This window comes from Trachymyrmex septentrionalis, unplaced genomic scaffold, assembly GCF_001594115.1.
Source record: "Trachymyrmex septentrionalis isolate Tsep2-gDNA-1 unplaced genomic scaffold, Tsep1.0 scaffold59, whole genome shotgun sequence".
In the NCBI taxonomy this organism is placed as follows: Eukaryota; Metazoa; Arthropoda; class Insecta; order Hymenoptera; family Formicidae; genus Trachymyrmex; species Trachymyrmex septentrionalis.
This window is the reverse complement of record NW_017305767.1, coordinates 1,044,279-1,061,128: the sequence shown is the minus strand read 5'-3', so window position 1 is coordinate 1,061,128 and position 16,850 is coordinate 1,044,279. Positions and strand designations below refer to the sequence as shown.

The 16,850-nt window shown below is 38.2% G+C and overlaps 1 protein-coding gene across 2 annotated transcripts in view; it reads right to left on the bottom strand.

Annotated features, from left to right (window-relative positions):
• LOC108752200 (MOXD1 homolog 2) overlaps positions 1–16,850 on the bottom strand; it is a 233,638-nt gene that overhangs the window by 156,253 nt on the left and 60,535 nt on the right. The window contains exon 1 of one of the 2 annotated variants that reach the window (XM_018492875.1): positions 13,622–13,641. The exons of the other annotated variant lie outside the window; for it this stretch is intronic. The gene's annotated coding sequence lies outside the window, so the exon portion shown is untranslated. Of the gene's footprint in view, positions 1–13,621; positions 13,642–16,850 lie in introns of those variants that run through there. 2 annotated transcript variants of the gene reach the window in all.

Genomic DNA, 16,850 nt, shown 5'->3' with positions numbered 1-16,850 from the left:
AATAAACTAAATATCACCTACGTCTATATCTATGTCTGGTTGTTGCAGCCTTAATGTGTCCGCGCAGCTGAAACGGATACGGTATTCTTATCGACGATAATCTTAATAAAATTCATGAACACGGTCCGCCGGCGACGAAAACTTTATCCGATGGCAGACTCGTGATAAAAACCGAATTACCGGTCGCGCGACGCGAGCGCGAACGCTTAGAACACGAGCGAAATTGCCGACGAGAAAATGAAAAGAAATACAGAGCTGCATAATGCAATGCAAGCCGGAACCTCCGCGGCCGGTTGTACAATAGGCAAATTGTTATTTCGAATTAGCTTGGCGTTAATGAGTCTCCGGCAGCCAATTAATGGCGTCCCCATCGCGCCCGCACATCTTTCTGTAATGCACGATAATTAGAGATCGAAAGAAACGCAGTTTCTCCCGCCCGCTATTCATTCGGGAGGCTTAATTTAATGGCTTTAATTGATTGCTAACCATGAAGAACTCATTCAACACTAATGGTAGACAATGTAATTTTTACCGACTGAAACTTCTTATAATTTCATAACAGCGTTAACAACAATTGAAGAGCGACTGTGTTAAAATAATTATCAATCTGCGGCAGTGTTCAATGAAAATTCAAATGGAATTGAATTAGAATTCAATGTTCTCATTCTTAATAGTCACTTAAACAATACTCGTGCACAAAGAGATTGCGTTTATACTAATATATGCCCCTGAAAATTTTAATAAAATTATAATAATTTACAGTACAAATATTGCAGTAAAGAAATACATGAAATATGTATCGTGAAATTAATTAAATTAAATTTTTTTTTAATCGCGCGCTAAAAAAAATGCACTCTTTCTGATTACTTAATATTTGTTCAAAATGACGGAACTAATTAAGAAGTGCATCTGCCGACGTTCCCAACTCAAAACAAGATGCGAACGTTCTCACATTAGACATCCATGCGATATACGACTTCCGCCCACTGTTGTCTCGCTCTCCGAAATATACTTCAAGGCGATCGCGATTCGGGAAAAAAAAGCGTAGAATTTATTCTTTTAACGCCTGGCGTACGGAAGGTTGCACTCTCGTTGTAATCTCTTGTTAAAATTCCACCTGGAGATGACGAGACATTTTTGTATACCTACACATCTTCCTCTATGCTATTTTTTAATAAGTAGGATATTTTCTCTAAGAATTTGTTATTTCAATTTTGAATTAATTTTCCCACGTTTTTTTTTTATCGCAGAATTAATTTTCAACTAAGTTCGCTTTCTATCCACAAACTGCCAACGAAGGTTTCTATTTGCAATTATTTGATCAAACTGCTAACAATCTCATCGCATATCCGCTGTTACACGCGACATCCAATTTTCACATCGCATTAATATTGAACACGGTCGTAGTATTAGAGTTAAGATAAAATCTAGAGTTAGACGAGGTTTTCAGCGCTAAATGTAGCGCTAAATGGGGGCGAGAATACGGACCAATATCCGCGGGTCAACGAGCTGGGTTTGCGATTTTACAGGTCACGAAAAAGCCGTGGCGAAAAAGACGTGGAGTGGAAAGAAAAAAACCAGCGAAGAGGAAGGAAGAATGGCGCAAGGAAGGAATAAGGTCACCATTTACGACCTGGCTACTTGTGAATGGGGCCCCCTGGAGTTTTTCTTTTTCACATTTGCGACGTGTTGTAAAAATTCGTTAACATTTTTTATTTCGAATTGCATTAGTCGCCGTCGTTCCAGAGAGTGTATACTGAATTCGTTTGCAAGTCCTAAACGAGGAGATGCGCTAAGTTTTTACGCGTCGCGGAAACTTTCGTTGGATATTAACGTAAATTCGTTGCGCTCGCGGAAGCACTTAAGAACCGTATAATTTCGGAATTTTACAGGCATTAGCGACTCCTGTCGAGTTCCTAACGGAGGCGAAACGACTTGCCGTTGACCTACGCTCAAAGCAGTCTCCACGGTAATATGCTCGGAGCGCAATTTCTCATCGATTACATAAATTTCATTAACCGCTTGCCGAGCGTGTAATTTTTTATTTCAGATACCTTTACTTAGCTACTTTTGAACGCCATTACGAGATGCCTAACTGTTTGTGAAATCAAGATTTTTGTATCTCAGCTCCGTTTGCTCTCTTTTGCAATTTTTGTTTTTAACAAATGTTTTACATAAATATAATAAAAGTAAAATTAACAACTTTCTCATTAATATTATAAAAATTGATTGTTATCACATACATCGTGTTTCATATATTTAACAAAAGTAATGTAAGATCTTAACATGATATCTAGTCCAGCTTCCAGTTGAATAGTTAAAAAGTAATTACACGGAGGAAACAATTTTTCTGAAGTATCTATTATAAAATTTAGCTAGATACAGATCTAGAAATAATTTTGTTAGACCATCAAAATAATTATATAGGACGCTCAAGCTGGTTGCTAGAACGTCAAATCTTTTCGTAGCGTTACTCATCATGTTTGAGTTTTCTATATAATTATTTTGATGGATCAAAATTGTTTTCAGTTTTTTTTTTCTTTTTTCCTATTTAAACTTCTAGATACTTCAGCAAAATCGTTCTTTCCGGCAATCGAGACAACTGTCGCAATCCTCGATTTAACGATATCTGTAACCACGAAGGATGCGCGCAATTCGTAAAGCACTACATGGGACACGAATATTGACTTCAGGGAGCTCTATCTCGAGCGGTGGTCATTTATATCTGCTCACCGACACGGCTCTGCTTGCCTTCCGATTTTGTACGTGTTATTACAATGTGGTCGGAGAGATCACGTCGTACCAGATGTCGTAGATCAGAGGAGGTTTATATAGACCAGACGGACTTGCTGGATCGCATCGCATCACTTCTTCGCTCGTCTTCGGCAACTGGATTACGTCAGCTGAGAACCCTCGGACGTAATATGTCCGAAGGTTCCTTACCGCGCTGATGTCGAATCGCGTTATTCAATGGCAGCTGAGATCCCGGTAGAAGCGAGTCATAGAATAGCGGCGGAGGCCATTCGTGATGGTGGAGGGCTCACATTACATAAGTATAAGCCAGCAGTCACCGGCACAATACCGAGGCTGTCCAGAAGACGCCGCTCCTCTGTAAACACATATCTCAGCTTTGGTGCTCACACACATACACACGGTGTCTCCAAATCCCCCCGTATCTGTATTCTTTATATAAAACGGTTCTTTAATTTCTCTGACCGATTCTTCCTAGAACAGGATATTTATTGAACGAATCTTTCATTATTTTTTAACGTTTAACTTAAACAGCTCGACGAATAAATGGTGCACAATTAATTTCTGCTTAAAATTTGCTAAAAGTTCATCCATGATCAATCTTCTGAAGTTTATCTCGCGATAAACTAAACACTTCAATTTTTTGGTTTAACAAAAGATCGATTTCCTCTCCTCCCTCTCTTGTATTAGATGAAAAAAAATAACAATTTTTGACACGAATGCGAATATACAGTCACCCAGTATACACAGCGGGCGAAGAGAGAAAAATAGAGATCGAGGGAGACCCCGATGCGTCCGCACAATGCTACGTTGATATTGAGCACACGCGACTCGTGTGCGAAGCTGCGAAATGCACACCGGAAAGCAGGACCGACAGCCAGCGAGCCGACAGCCTTTGATCCCGACAACCTCGATATACCTGAGAAGTATGACGACTGTCGATGGATGCATAATTTCTGCTCCCGGGGAGGATCGATATCATCCCATAGACATTGTATTGTTGCACGCCACTAAGTATACTTTTGAAAAGACTTTTTTTTCTCTTATGATGGACTTTATGTCCAAGTTAGACAGATGTACGTAAGCACACACACACACACACACACATCTTTCATAAAGAGATAGTCCAAAAAATGATGAGCAGAAATCCTATAATATTCTATGAGATATCTACGCGTATCTGGAATATATTTTAAGATTACTGCCTCGCTCGAATATATATATGTCTGCATATTTCAGAATACGCTATTAACGATATTAAAATAATGAACTAAATCTTCTAAGATTAGTACAATTCCACAATTTCTGCGATTATTGCGAAGGTACTTCGATATTCTAGGATTACTATCAAAATAATCAACCGCGCTCCACAAGTAACGTTATTATAGAGAACTGATATTATTATCCTAAATATATCACGGGAACTATCATCGCGGTATATAAATTCAAAGTGAAAACGCAGGATGGAAGCGACGAGGACGACGAGGTTGAAATGGATACCTACGCGCGATATTTCACTCGTGCATATAATCCCGTATCGTGAACGGGGGCTTAGCTCCGACACCGCGAATACCGTGGCTTTAATCCTCACCTTTCTCCGTCGCATCCCCTGAGATGCGAGACCAAATGCAGGAACACACCGTGGAGAAAAAGATTTCGGTCGGACTTACACTGGTCCATGTACATATGTTTGTGTGTACCTCGACTGATGGAAGAGAATCGACAGTAAGAGCGAGGGCGAGAAAGCGAGGGCGAGAGAGAGAGAGAGAGAGAGAGAGAGAGAGAGAGAGAGGACCATATAGAGGCAGAGAAATCCCGGATAGGCCCCGCGGGGATTATACCGGTATAATAGTCGATCCCGTAGGTAACCTCGCGTCGATGGCTCCACTTTTTTGTGCGTCAGGAAGAGAAAGAGAGGATCGTAACGTGCCGGGACGAGCAGGAAGCGCGGTGGAAACCGACAACCGCTCTCGATTTATCCGCTCGGAGAATCTCTCGTTCGTCGCGTCAGTTTTGCGGATACGCGCCGGGATTATCACGCAGAACGTCATGGTGATCGCGCTGGGTTTTGTACCTTGTGCCTTCGTAAAGGGCACGTGGGATTTCCAGGATTCACGATATTAAATCCACGAGGCCGCGCCTTCCATCGGTTGGATTTTTATCCAACCGTATTAAGTTCTCGGGTACACGAGAAGAGGCGAAGAAAGGGGGATGAGGAAATTCAGGAATAAGACATACAATCTGCAATTTTTTTCTATAGCATATTCGCTAAACTTTATGTAAGAAACGCGAATCTAAAAAGTTGTAACATTTTCTGGTGAAAGCGTGATAAATCCTAGTTTCCTTTAGTCAAAGAAGAATATGTGGAACATCAAATGAGACTCAAATTATATCCATTTATTATTGATCATTTTGTCTCATAAAATTATATCCTAATTTAATTTTAAATGAAAAAATATATTTCTTTCAATTCTAGTTAGAAAATGTATTATTTATATTTATAATACAAATTTTCAAAGTAGATAGTTCGATAACACAGATATACAAAATATCTAGATTATTGCACGTTCAAACATTTCGTGAAATGACTTTCTTTTTAAATAAAAAATACTTGAATTACTTGAATTTCTGCCCCATCTTATGTTTCTATTTTCTTTCCTATAACTTTTTTTCAATCGTAAACGAGGAAAAAGGCCGTCTTGAGGGTGGTAAAGCGCTTCGCTCAGTTAATTTACTTCCCACGCGTGACGAGCCCGATGTCAAGTGCCATCAGTGGCCTGGCACGATGTGCACTTTGCGCCCCGAGTGCGCCACATCGTAGGATGCAATTTTAATTAACACCGTCGTCGCAAGTGCCCCGTCGAGGGGCACCTTGCGAACAGGCACGTCGATCCATCGATCAAACGAACTCGCAAGATCTTTCGCGAGGCAAGAATTTCCACGACCGCAGCAACACGGAGAGAAACTGAAATACCATCATTCACAAGATAATTCTATCATTATCGAATAACGAGTCGCGTTACAAGGCGTCCAAGTTTGGAAATAAATGATAAAATAAACTGACAATGATAAGAGAAGACAGAGTAGATAATCAAACTTTTGCAGTTAATCACGATATAAATTGCTCCATATATCAATAATTATCTCTCAAACTCAGGTGAATCCTACAATCGGATCTCTTTTTCTTTCGGTCTCTGCACATTACAGGATATAAGAGTACCACCGATCTCTTGAAAGAAAGGCTAGCGGAGCGGGGAACGTGAATCGGAGAGAAAAACGAAGGGGAAAAAGGAGGGCAGAGAGGAGAATGAGACTCGGCGGTGCCGAGAGAGAGGCGAGTCATTAAAACAATTAGAGGAGAAGAGCGCAGTTTTCTTCGTTCGCCGAGGAACGATGGCCTCCGCCTCGACCGTGACGTTGCAACGGAGGCCGCTTTCTCGAAGCATAGCGCACACAGGCACCGACGCACACGCTTTAACACACAGCACGAGCTCTTACCTAACCGTCTACCTACGTATTAACGGAGCGTTAACGCCGGGGCGTCGTCGCGACGACGTAAAGTATAACGCGGAATTCGCGTAATTGGAGCAGCCATTACGCGCGAGTAAGCGCGTTACGTGCCGGTCTAAGACTCTAATTTAGCCTTAATTAATTCTGCATAAAGCAATACATTTTGCTCTATGTCCGTCAAGTAATAGTCAAGCAATAGTCTATCTTATTTTCTGCGGAAATTTTCACATGACCGGGTTTCCCTGACGAAGCTCGAAACGTGTATAAAATGTTACAGGTTTTATCTCGCTGAAATGACACTTTGAAACTTTGTATACTTCGATCCTACCCCATGCAAAATAATTTATGCAAAAATTATGTTCAAATATAACGAAATGTGTTTTTATTAATCTACAGAAATATATGCGCGCTTTTTTGTTAAAAATAATTAATTCAAATTACATTGTGACGATTTATTCGTTTGCCTCTTAAAAGCGTACTACCTTTACAAGTCGGTGCATCCTTGCAGATTGAGATTATTGAGAATATTCGAACGTGTACTTTTATCCATGCAAATAGAAGATAAGGCTTGATTGAGATTCTAGACAAAGCAAAGTGCCGTATAATATGGCGCATTTGAGTGTCAACGCATTTCAGAGCGCACTTTTGCGCGAACGTTTCGACGTTGATCAAAGGGGCATGTGAAATCGCGACCTAATACGTAGAGAGTCCGCAGCCTGCGGACGGAAAGTGCACAAGTGATATTAATGACGTGCATGTAGAAGCAAGACCAAGGTGCCGCCTGCATAAAGTGAAATTCGCGTAATTGGAATTGCCACTGCACCGCGGCCTGCAGGTATTATAAGTGTCATAGGAAATTCAATTCAAATATTGTATTCAAAGGGATCGCGTGAAATTAACGTCGAGCATTTATGTCACGTTTCACTCCAATTAATCATTATATTCCACATCGTCGATGATCTCGACTGGGGGGACTATTCGGGTTTCCGTTTAGAGCCAAATTTAGAGCTGAACGCGGCTATCTGAATCCCAGTTCTGTTCACAGCGATTAATTCCAGCGCGAGGATATATTCAAATACTGAATATGTGTTATACCAATAATATGCAACATCCTCTCTGTAATTATGGCATTTCTTATCGTGTCGTCGGACAGTGCAGAAAGGATCACCGATCGAATGTTCCCGCGTGCAAAAACCTGCTCGATCATCACGTTTCTCGCCAACTACGAGCCTTGGGACCAGTTTTATCCATGTCCTTCAACTATAACCGTACTTTGGTTCCTCAATGCCGCTCAGATCACACGACTGGCTATCATGCAGAAGGACAAGAAACAAAATACAAAATATTAAAACAGGATACCCCGGAAAATAAAAAAAACTATTATTTTAATTATTAATTATCTTAGAAAATAGACATACTGAATATTTCAAAAAAATAAACTTTTTAACAATGTTGCAATCGGTATCTCGCCTTCGGGATAAAAAAACTTTATCAGACCCGTAAGTTAATCGACCTTAGTAAACGCTCGTTAACCGAGTTCCAGAGTCATATTAACGGACATTAATTCCATCTTATAAGTAAGACGAGTGGCGCGGTTGTTACAACGTACTATCACAGAGCGCAGTTGGGCGTGGCGAGATCTTTTTACGATACGATCATGATGACCACGTATTATGCGTGCGATTTACATATCCTGCAAGCACAAGAGAGATCATTTCTGCATGTCATAAAACTCAAAAGACTATCCTTCTATCTATTAAAAATTGCACATCTCTCCCTCTTTGATCGCAAACCGTAAAATCCATTTGTCGACGACTAGCGCGATGTGCACGTAAAGAAAAATATATTTTTTTCAAAGGAAAAAATATTTTTTCTAATCTATTCGCCCATTTTATGAATCTTTTAAAAGATACATTGCTCTTTATCATCTTCCTGTACGATTTTATTATTCGTTGTGAAATTTAAGCTCCATTTATCCTTTAATGTAACTGAAATGTGCATATGGATTTTTATTTTCGCAAATCTCCATTCGGAAAACAATATCTTTCTAAATGAATTTTCTTCCCCTCGTGGGAAGAGCCGCAAGAGGGATGCGTGAATGCATCCCCTATCGTGGCGTATGCTAATCGTACGGTCGGTAAACGCGAGACGATTATATCCTGACGCCTCGCGTCGAGGTTCGAACGCGTCTTCGGGATCTCTCAAAGGAAGCGACGCCGATTACCATTAATGATGACCGTATGCACGTAAATGCCAGGGTATATATATTCCGGAGGAATGTGCTGCGCGCGCCTGTTTGTAGTCCTCCTATATGCGAGTGTCTCCTATCGCCGCTTTGTAGCTCGTGTAATGACGAAGATTTGCATTCCGCCGATAAATATCATTTATACATTTAAGAGACAGAGAGCTTAATTAATCAAATGTGCATAATATGAGAATATGCATGGATTAATGTTACGTTAGCGAATATATAGTACCAGTAATAGGAATGCTCTCAAATTATATGCGTAACTTTTATGTGTAATATTATTAAGAAATAATATATAACTGATTTCAGGTATACATACATTGTAATTTAATGAAATATATGATGTATTTGATAGAATTATTCCTCATTTCAGTATATAATGGCATATATATTCAATATTTTATGAAAGTCAGAAGAAATCGAATTGAAAGGATTTGAACGAAATTTGGCAGATGTAACTAATAAAATCTTTTTTTTTTATTAACACATTCCTTTATATATATATATAAAATCAAATTCTTATTTATTTGCTTCTAAAACATATTTCTTAAATGCATTATCATTGAAATTCTTAAGATAACTTCATTTTACATTCCGCGCGCTAAACGTTCATATTTCGGCGAAAGTTTCATGGGGGAATCCAATCCCGGTCCAATAGAGCGAGTTTTGGGAGCATACTATTTAATTGCGCGAAGTGCTGCGAGCGAAAAGCATAAGACCGAAGAGAGTTCCTGTGAGGGGGAATTATCCCGAGCAAGAATGCACCGAGATTTACAACGGGGACGCAATTCCGGCTGGCGCGTTTACAGCGGGGAAACGAGCCGTATTATAAAGAGAAACGCGGCGGATGTCCTCGGCGTAACGCGTCTTGACGGCGGGAAATTAGATCTCCGCGGATGAAATTGGTTAACCCGAGCGTGCACCGTCGTTCCTTTCTCGAATGGCGCTCATATGTTTTATAAGATTGTGCTAGCGCATATATTAATAAAACGGGGAAAAAGCCTCGTCCGGAGATAATAATGGAAATCGCTTGGTTCGAGTATATATCAAGAAAAAAATAGCTGTTACACTTGCATCCTGTTATATAATCATGGTCGCATAAATTTCGCAATGTATCTAAATTAATTTGATTCATAGAAATCTCGACATAGCTGTAATTATTATATCACGCTAAGTATTCTTGGAATTTTATTAAATATATCAAATAGTGCATATTTCTCAACTATATATCAAATATATATTTTAATCAATTTGATATTTACTATATGTAATGAAATGTATGTATATTTTATAATATATAACATAATATAATCATGAATTAATTAAACTAATTGAATAATGTACGAATTTCGTATGAATATTAATGAATAAGAGAAACGTAGAGATAAAATATATTGCTACTTCAAAGGGAATAATTCGAGGAGCATCTAGAATTTTAAATCGATAAAAAGCTTCGATAGAAATAGTTACAAGTATTCTAAGTTTCATTGTTCTACCGATTTTTATTATTGTAAAGTAAGTATCTTCACGTAAAATAAATGATCTTGGAAAGTCGTGAAAACTTTAATGGAGGAAAGATCGAGCGACGACATAAGGAGCGTCGTTAGTACACGCCAACCGGTGTAATTCTGTGAACGCTTGAAACATCCGCACGAAACACGCGAAAAATCCCGTCGGGATTCCTGGTGAAAATTCAAATAAAATTCAAATATTAATTACGCGAACGGCATACCACGAATAGTATTACCGGATTCGAGTAATGGCGCATACGACAAAAGCAGTAGCTGGCAATAAAATTCTTCCGCCGCGCGATAATTTCCGCCAATATCGATTAGATAACCCGTGAACTTACGGTCCCTCAGAGAGCACTTACGAGGTTTCTCGGTGAACCTTTCCCGTAACGTAAGAGGTAGCCAAGATAAAAAGCCACTTACCTGAAACAGAAACAACAGAATTATGTTAATAACAAATTAGTTCTAATAAAATAGAAATATACAGTATAAACATAATTACAATCGCTAGAAATTTTGAGATAGTAAAGCCTACGGCACACGAACTTTTTCTCGTTAGATTTGCGTTTTAGTAAATTATTAGAAATTCTGCGTTCTAGTAATTTGCTAAAACGCAAGCAATTCAATAGGAAAAAATACATCGTATGCCATAGACTTAACGTAATTCCACTAAGAAACAATATCTTTGAAGAAATTTATTAGCCAAGTATCGTAAACGGTAACATTGTATATAACAAATAATTTCCTTAACAATGTTATTATCTCAAGACATTGTTCGACGAACGATAATGATATAGGAATACATGGAACAGCATTGATTATTCCAAATAAAACGTTATTATACAGAAATTTAAACTAACGAAAACAATCTTGTATACATATAGTAAGTTCTTCGACATTTATTTCAGAGAGGATAAGAAAAGACGGAAATGTGTGAGTGTGGCGTTTCGCGAAATTATCCTCGCTCAACGGGAGCCAGGTGGTTCGGCGAGGACCAAGAAACCGGGCATATAATAGGGCAATATCGACCAAGACTTTCCATAATTGGTCGAGGCTATCGAATACGGTGATCAGACAAAAGTATGGCCACGACCGGCCTACCCAAAAGAGAATTCTCAGCGTGTTGCCGGAGTCATAAGTGCAGCAGTCGCGCCGCGTGAGTCACGAAAACTTGTTCCCCGGAGCGGACAATGTCGGCCATATGTTTCCCGCATATTGCGAAAGCAACATCTCGCACAGAAATCTTGCGGTAAAAGATAGAGAAAGAAAATTCCTGCACGATGACAACTTCTGTCCGAGTCAACAAGAGAACTGGACACGAAGACGTCGAAATACATAGAATTATTCGAAACCGCAACTTCAATGTTCACAGGAAGATAAAAGATTTGTGGCGTTGAAATCGCAATAATTGACGGACAGATGTATACTCTCTAAAATCTTTGGAATAGAATCTAACATTAAAGAGTGGAATCTTTTAGAAATTGACAGTTGAGAGCCATTCCTTATTCAACAACGGCTCAATTGTCACTCTCTCTCTTTGTCACTCTTCAAAATTACAGATTTCACTCCAAAGATTTTAAGAGAAAACCTGGACTTTCGCACGTAACGGACAGTCTTTTGACATCTAATTTATTTTAATCATTACGGACAATGGTGTGTTAACACAGTTTTCTTTTACGTTTTCTTTTTATATTATTTGACAATTTTATTCAGTGGTTTATTTATTAAATGACTCAACTTTTATGTAACCGAATTTACATGCAAATTTTGTTTGTTTTGAAGTTTACATCATTGTGAAGTAAGTCTTGATTTATATTTATTAAATTTCTCACCTATAACTCTACTTAGTTATAAATTTAAAGATTTTACTCATTACTACCATCCAGCCTTGCAACTGGTGAGAACGACTCTCTAATGGAATAAAGTTTACTGCAGAATGATTACGACTGAGCCAATTTTTGTAACATCGTAAGTTTTCGTCTACAATTTCATATGGATCACGACTTTTCATCGTCCTTTTGCTGAAGAAGGCTAGAAGACTAGCCAAAACATTTCATTTTATTCATGTAAAATAAAGCTTTTCCGAAACGAATTACGCACAGAAATCACAATTGTGCCAATTCCCAATTGTCCGTTTGTTCTTTATTTATTTTTATTATTTAGAGAGAAGGTTTTGTATTCTTTTAATTATAGAAGAATTCAATTCTCATTGAAAATAAAAACGATTACAATTAGAATGATTCATCTTTCACGCATTGTCATTGTCATCGTCTTTGTTTATTATCCAGTTAATATTAGTATATAAATTTTCAGATAATCCCACTGCTGTGCACGTGTAAGACGGGAATAACATGCAACCAAGATCAATTCTCGCTACATCTCGCTTGAATTAAATCTAAGAAGTTCCGCGCTGGAGTTTGGAGTTTGCGAAGACACGCTTCTGGGTTGATTGTGTTCTACAATCTCACGCCGCTTTGAACTGCAATGGTTCGTGTGATTTGACCGTCGGACCGGCAATCAGGACGCGGTCACAGCGTGTTAATGCCATTGCACTCCGTCCAGCCAATCGTTCTTGCATATATGTACCGGATGTTATAACCGAGACAACGACTGTACATGGGAATTCCGACGCACGCATGACGGTCATGCCGGATTTCGTGTACGTACTATGCAATTTCGACGTAACAAAAGGAGTCGGTTACAAGTGCGAGCTTCGCGTGACGTCCTTAACGCAATCAGCATATCGCCTCGTGGGAGCGCGGTTTCTTCAAGATGCCATGCCACCGCGACCTGTATAAAGTATTATCTTTCCTCTGACCCTCATTTCATAAAACTACAAGATACTCATAATACTAAACCAGTATTTCCAACCAGTCTTTTGCATAATATTGTAAGAATTGTCTAAGTGTTCCCTGAAATTTTAGCAGACTCTTGTATAACGGCGTAGTATAACTGGCCGTTATGTATTATTCTTTAAATGTGAGAAAAGTCTTAAACTAACCCTGGTAGAAATTTCATGCTTTTTTTGAGCAATTACTAAACAATTATACCTCTGTCTAATAATAACTGAGAAGGTAAACTACTTAGGATCCCAATCAGGATGTAACGCTTTGTTTCCAGCTACTGCATACAAAAGTTGAGTAAATTCTGAACTCCACTTACTGAATAGAAACATAACGAATAGAATTAATTAAATTGATTAATAAGCAAGCCAACTACTCGTGAAATGGACAGAATAAAACTCTATCAAGTCCATTTCCTACTCGGGCACAACTAATGAGCATACAGTATAATATTAGATAGTAACTGAATAAGAGTAACTGAATAAGAAAACTGCATACATTTCTGCGAGGGAAACGCCGTCGCCGACAAACGTGCAAATGCACGTGGATTAATTCTCAAGGTGGGATAGATGAAATAAAATTAGAGACCACGTGAAGGAAGTTCGTGATAAAACTATAACGGAGCTAAAAGTAGCGATAGAGGAAATTCATCAAGCTTTTCTGCGGCGATAAGAAAACCGCGATGTTCACACTCGCTAATCGAGTCGCAGCCACGCCTCCGGCGCTCACGCGTTCGAGATACTTGGTATCACGATTACCTTAGATTCTTGAGGGCCGTCTCCGTCTTATGCGAATCCCTTCGTGCCTCGCTTGCAGAAGTCACTGAATTGCATTAAAAACTCTCGAGCGTCCGCCGGCGCGGAAAGTTTCCGCCGTGTAAGATGATAGCGCACTTCGGTCTAGAGTGGTGTCCACCGAGGACATCGCATCGTGCAAGAGTAGCGCGCAAACACGGTGTTTGACATGCGGGTCCACTGTTTCAGAACTAGTTTGATCCGCCACAGCAGATCGGCGAGCACTTATCCCACTTCCTGTTATCGATTTTATCTCTTCGCTCAAGCAGCTCCCCGCTTTTCTTGCAGCGCTATCGAGATGATATCTTTCGCAAAGTGTTTGGTATTCGCGCGCATTCCCTCATATCCCCTCATTATATTGGCTTTAATCCAAAAGGATTGAAGTCGGTATAAATTAATCGATACATGTCTCTCATTGGCCGTTAGTTAGATTTTCAAGTTAGACGGCCGTTAGTTATTTTTCATAGTTCGATTTTCAAGACAGCCTTGAAATAAGAATGGACTATGAATATCGCCCATTATATGACAATGAAAATATAATGATAAAGTTATTGTAATAATATCGAGTGACGAAACATTTCAAAATATTAACTTCTTATGAACAAAATTATCACTTAAAAAAATAAAAAAAAAAAAAAAAAAATCAATGTAAATTTTTGTTAAAAAATTATAACATATGTGTATATAATTATACTGAAAATCATAAGTTACAGAATATTAGGCACTATATCACACTTATTTTCTGTATTTCCACCTCACCAATTTTCCATCGCAGTGATTTCTTCAAGACCAATGGTAGGTCATGATAGTACCGCAGTCACGAAGGTAAGTTGAATAATACCGTTATTACTGCGCAACTGTCGTAAAACTCGGGACCCCAAGAGTTGCATCCGTCTCTACGACGATACTTCTCGAGGAGAACACGCGCGTACTGCAAGAAAGATGAGATACGTCGCGACGTATATCTCGTCGAGGCAACTCGCGAGACCCGCAAACCCGCACCTAATTTGCTAAGCATAGCTCATGCGAGAATGAATAGCGATAACTCTGCCGAACCTGACACCGTTCGCGACCGCAAGTTCCAGAAAATCGTGTTTTCGATGCCAAATACTGATACAGGCATTGAGTATCAATCACAAAGATACTAATTATAAATTTTGAGAAATAAAGAAAAATTGAAATAACTATTGAAATAAATATATATTTTTGTAACTCTCGAGTAAATATCTATTACTATCATCGAGTTGATAATGAAAAAAGAAAGAAAAAAAGAAAAATATTCAGAGAATATTTCCAGAAAACAGATTCTTGTGGGTGGAAAATAAAGACGAGATAAGAGATAAACTTTTATTTTTTTCGTATTCGTTTCATCTTTCTATCAATCTGTAAATTATACGGCACAGAAAAGTGCAGATAATACAGATAAAAAGTTTCAAGTTAAGATTAGACGATACGAAACAATGTTCAGTAAAATGTTCGAGAACTAATACACACACACACACACACACACACAGTCTGCTAGTTTCTATCGTTTACATTTTCTACCTGTTCTCTGCACACAGCTTCAAAAGTGCCCAATCACGAATGGCAATAAAAAGCGAGAGTCGAGGGAATGTAGGTCGAGGAATATCGGCCTGCAAGGATGGGTCTTTAGTCTTGAAACGCCGATTAAGCGGAGCTGCGAAGATTCGATTACCCAGATACGTTGGGGCGAGCATATAGCGGGCGTGAAATTAGAAGCACGCGATCATAACAGCCGATTAGGCTTTAAGCTGACTGTCGGTACCGTGATAATAAGCTTCCGGTTTGCGTACCAGCCTGCTATTTATTCGATACCAGTGCATCGACACTGAAATATGACAAGCTTCGTGAGTTATCGCTGCATTTGATAAGAACAATACGGCTACCGCACAAAGTCATCGATTATATTATACTTTACAGAGCAATTAAGAACCGTACGTGATAAGTTTATCGAAGTAAATGTAATTATAATATGTTGTTATAATTAAAAAGTACGCATTTTCAGAAAATACTCTCAAATGATGATAAACAAGGAATTATTGAATTTCTTTTAGGTAAAAAATGTTTGGTATTTGAATATTATAGATATTTTATAGTCGTCGAGAGTGAGAAAGAAAAACAACTTTTTTTCTTTTTTATCCAAACGCTATTACTTTAGTCGTTATATAAATTTAATTTAATGATGTGAATGTAACACATATACGGGAGTTAACATTCTTGATTGCACGATGCAAAGCAATCACTACCAGTGGGAATAGATCGCGAGAAACAGTATACGCGAAACAATTAGTGGAACATGTATTAATTTTACAAGCGCGCAGGGAAAAGCATCACACACACACATCTGTATTGCGGCACAATAACGGCAATTAATTGTTTTCATTAGAATTCTCACTATTAGCATTATTATTAGTCGTGCAATAATAGTTTGGAAAATATTTTTAATATACTGAAAAAATTTACTAAAGCTTTATATACACATTCCTTTGAATAGTACAAAGTAGAATTTACTTGCAGTAAAGGAATATTTGCTCAATGAAAAAAATACTTTCCAAAAATCAAATTAATGGTTTTTCTTGCACCAAATATAAATACATATTTACGTCTAGTAAACATTCAGGAACTTTTCAAACAAATATTTTTTTTATTTATTTTTTTTTTATTTTAGTCAAGTACTATCAACTTTACAGAAAAACAACAAGTGACAAAAATTGTTTATTTTTTTTCTCATAAAGCTCTGAGAATTTTTTCAAAATTTTAATAAATAATTTTTGCCTCTTACTGTTTTTTTGTAAACTTGAGTAAAAAATTATTGAAAATCAATATTTAACGATTTTAATAATTGATGTTTCGTTAAAAATTAATGCAAAAATTGCAAAATGGTAGAGAACTTTTCGTCTCAGTTTAGTCCACTCTATCTCTCTGTGCTCTATCTAGATACTTACCGTTACTTATCAAACACCTGGTCCTATTCTTAATTCTTTAATTTTCAACAGTACACACCAGCTGAAGCTGCGTTTATAAAGCTGACTATATACATTGTTGTGACTCTTTTGTTGTGATTTTAATCTGCTCAACACAGGCGCGAGCTGTAATGTCCGTTTCAAAATTAGAAAACTGGAAATCCACAGAAAACGTAATAGCGACATAACAGCTCGCGTATACATGCAGC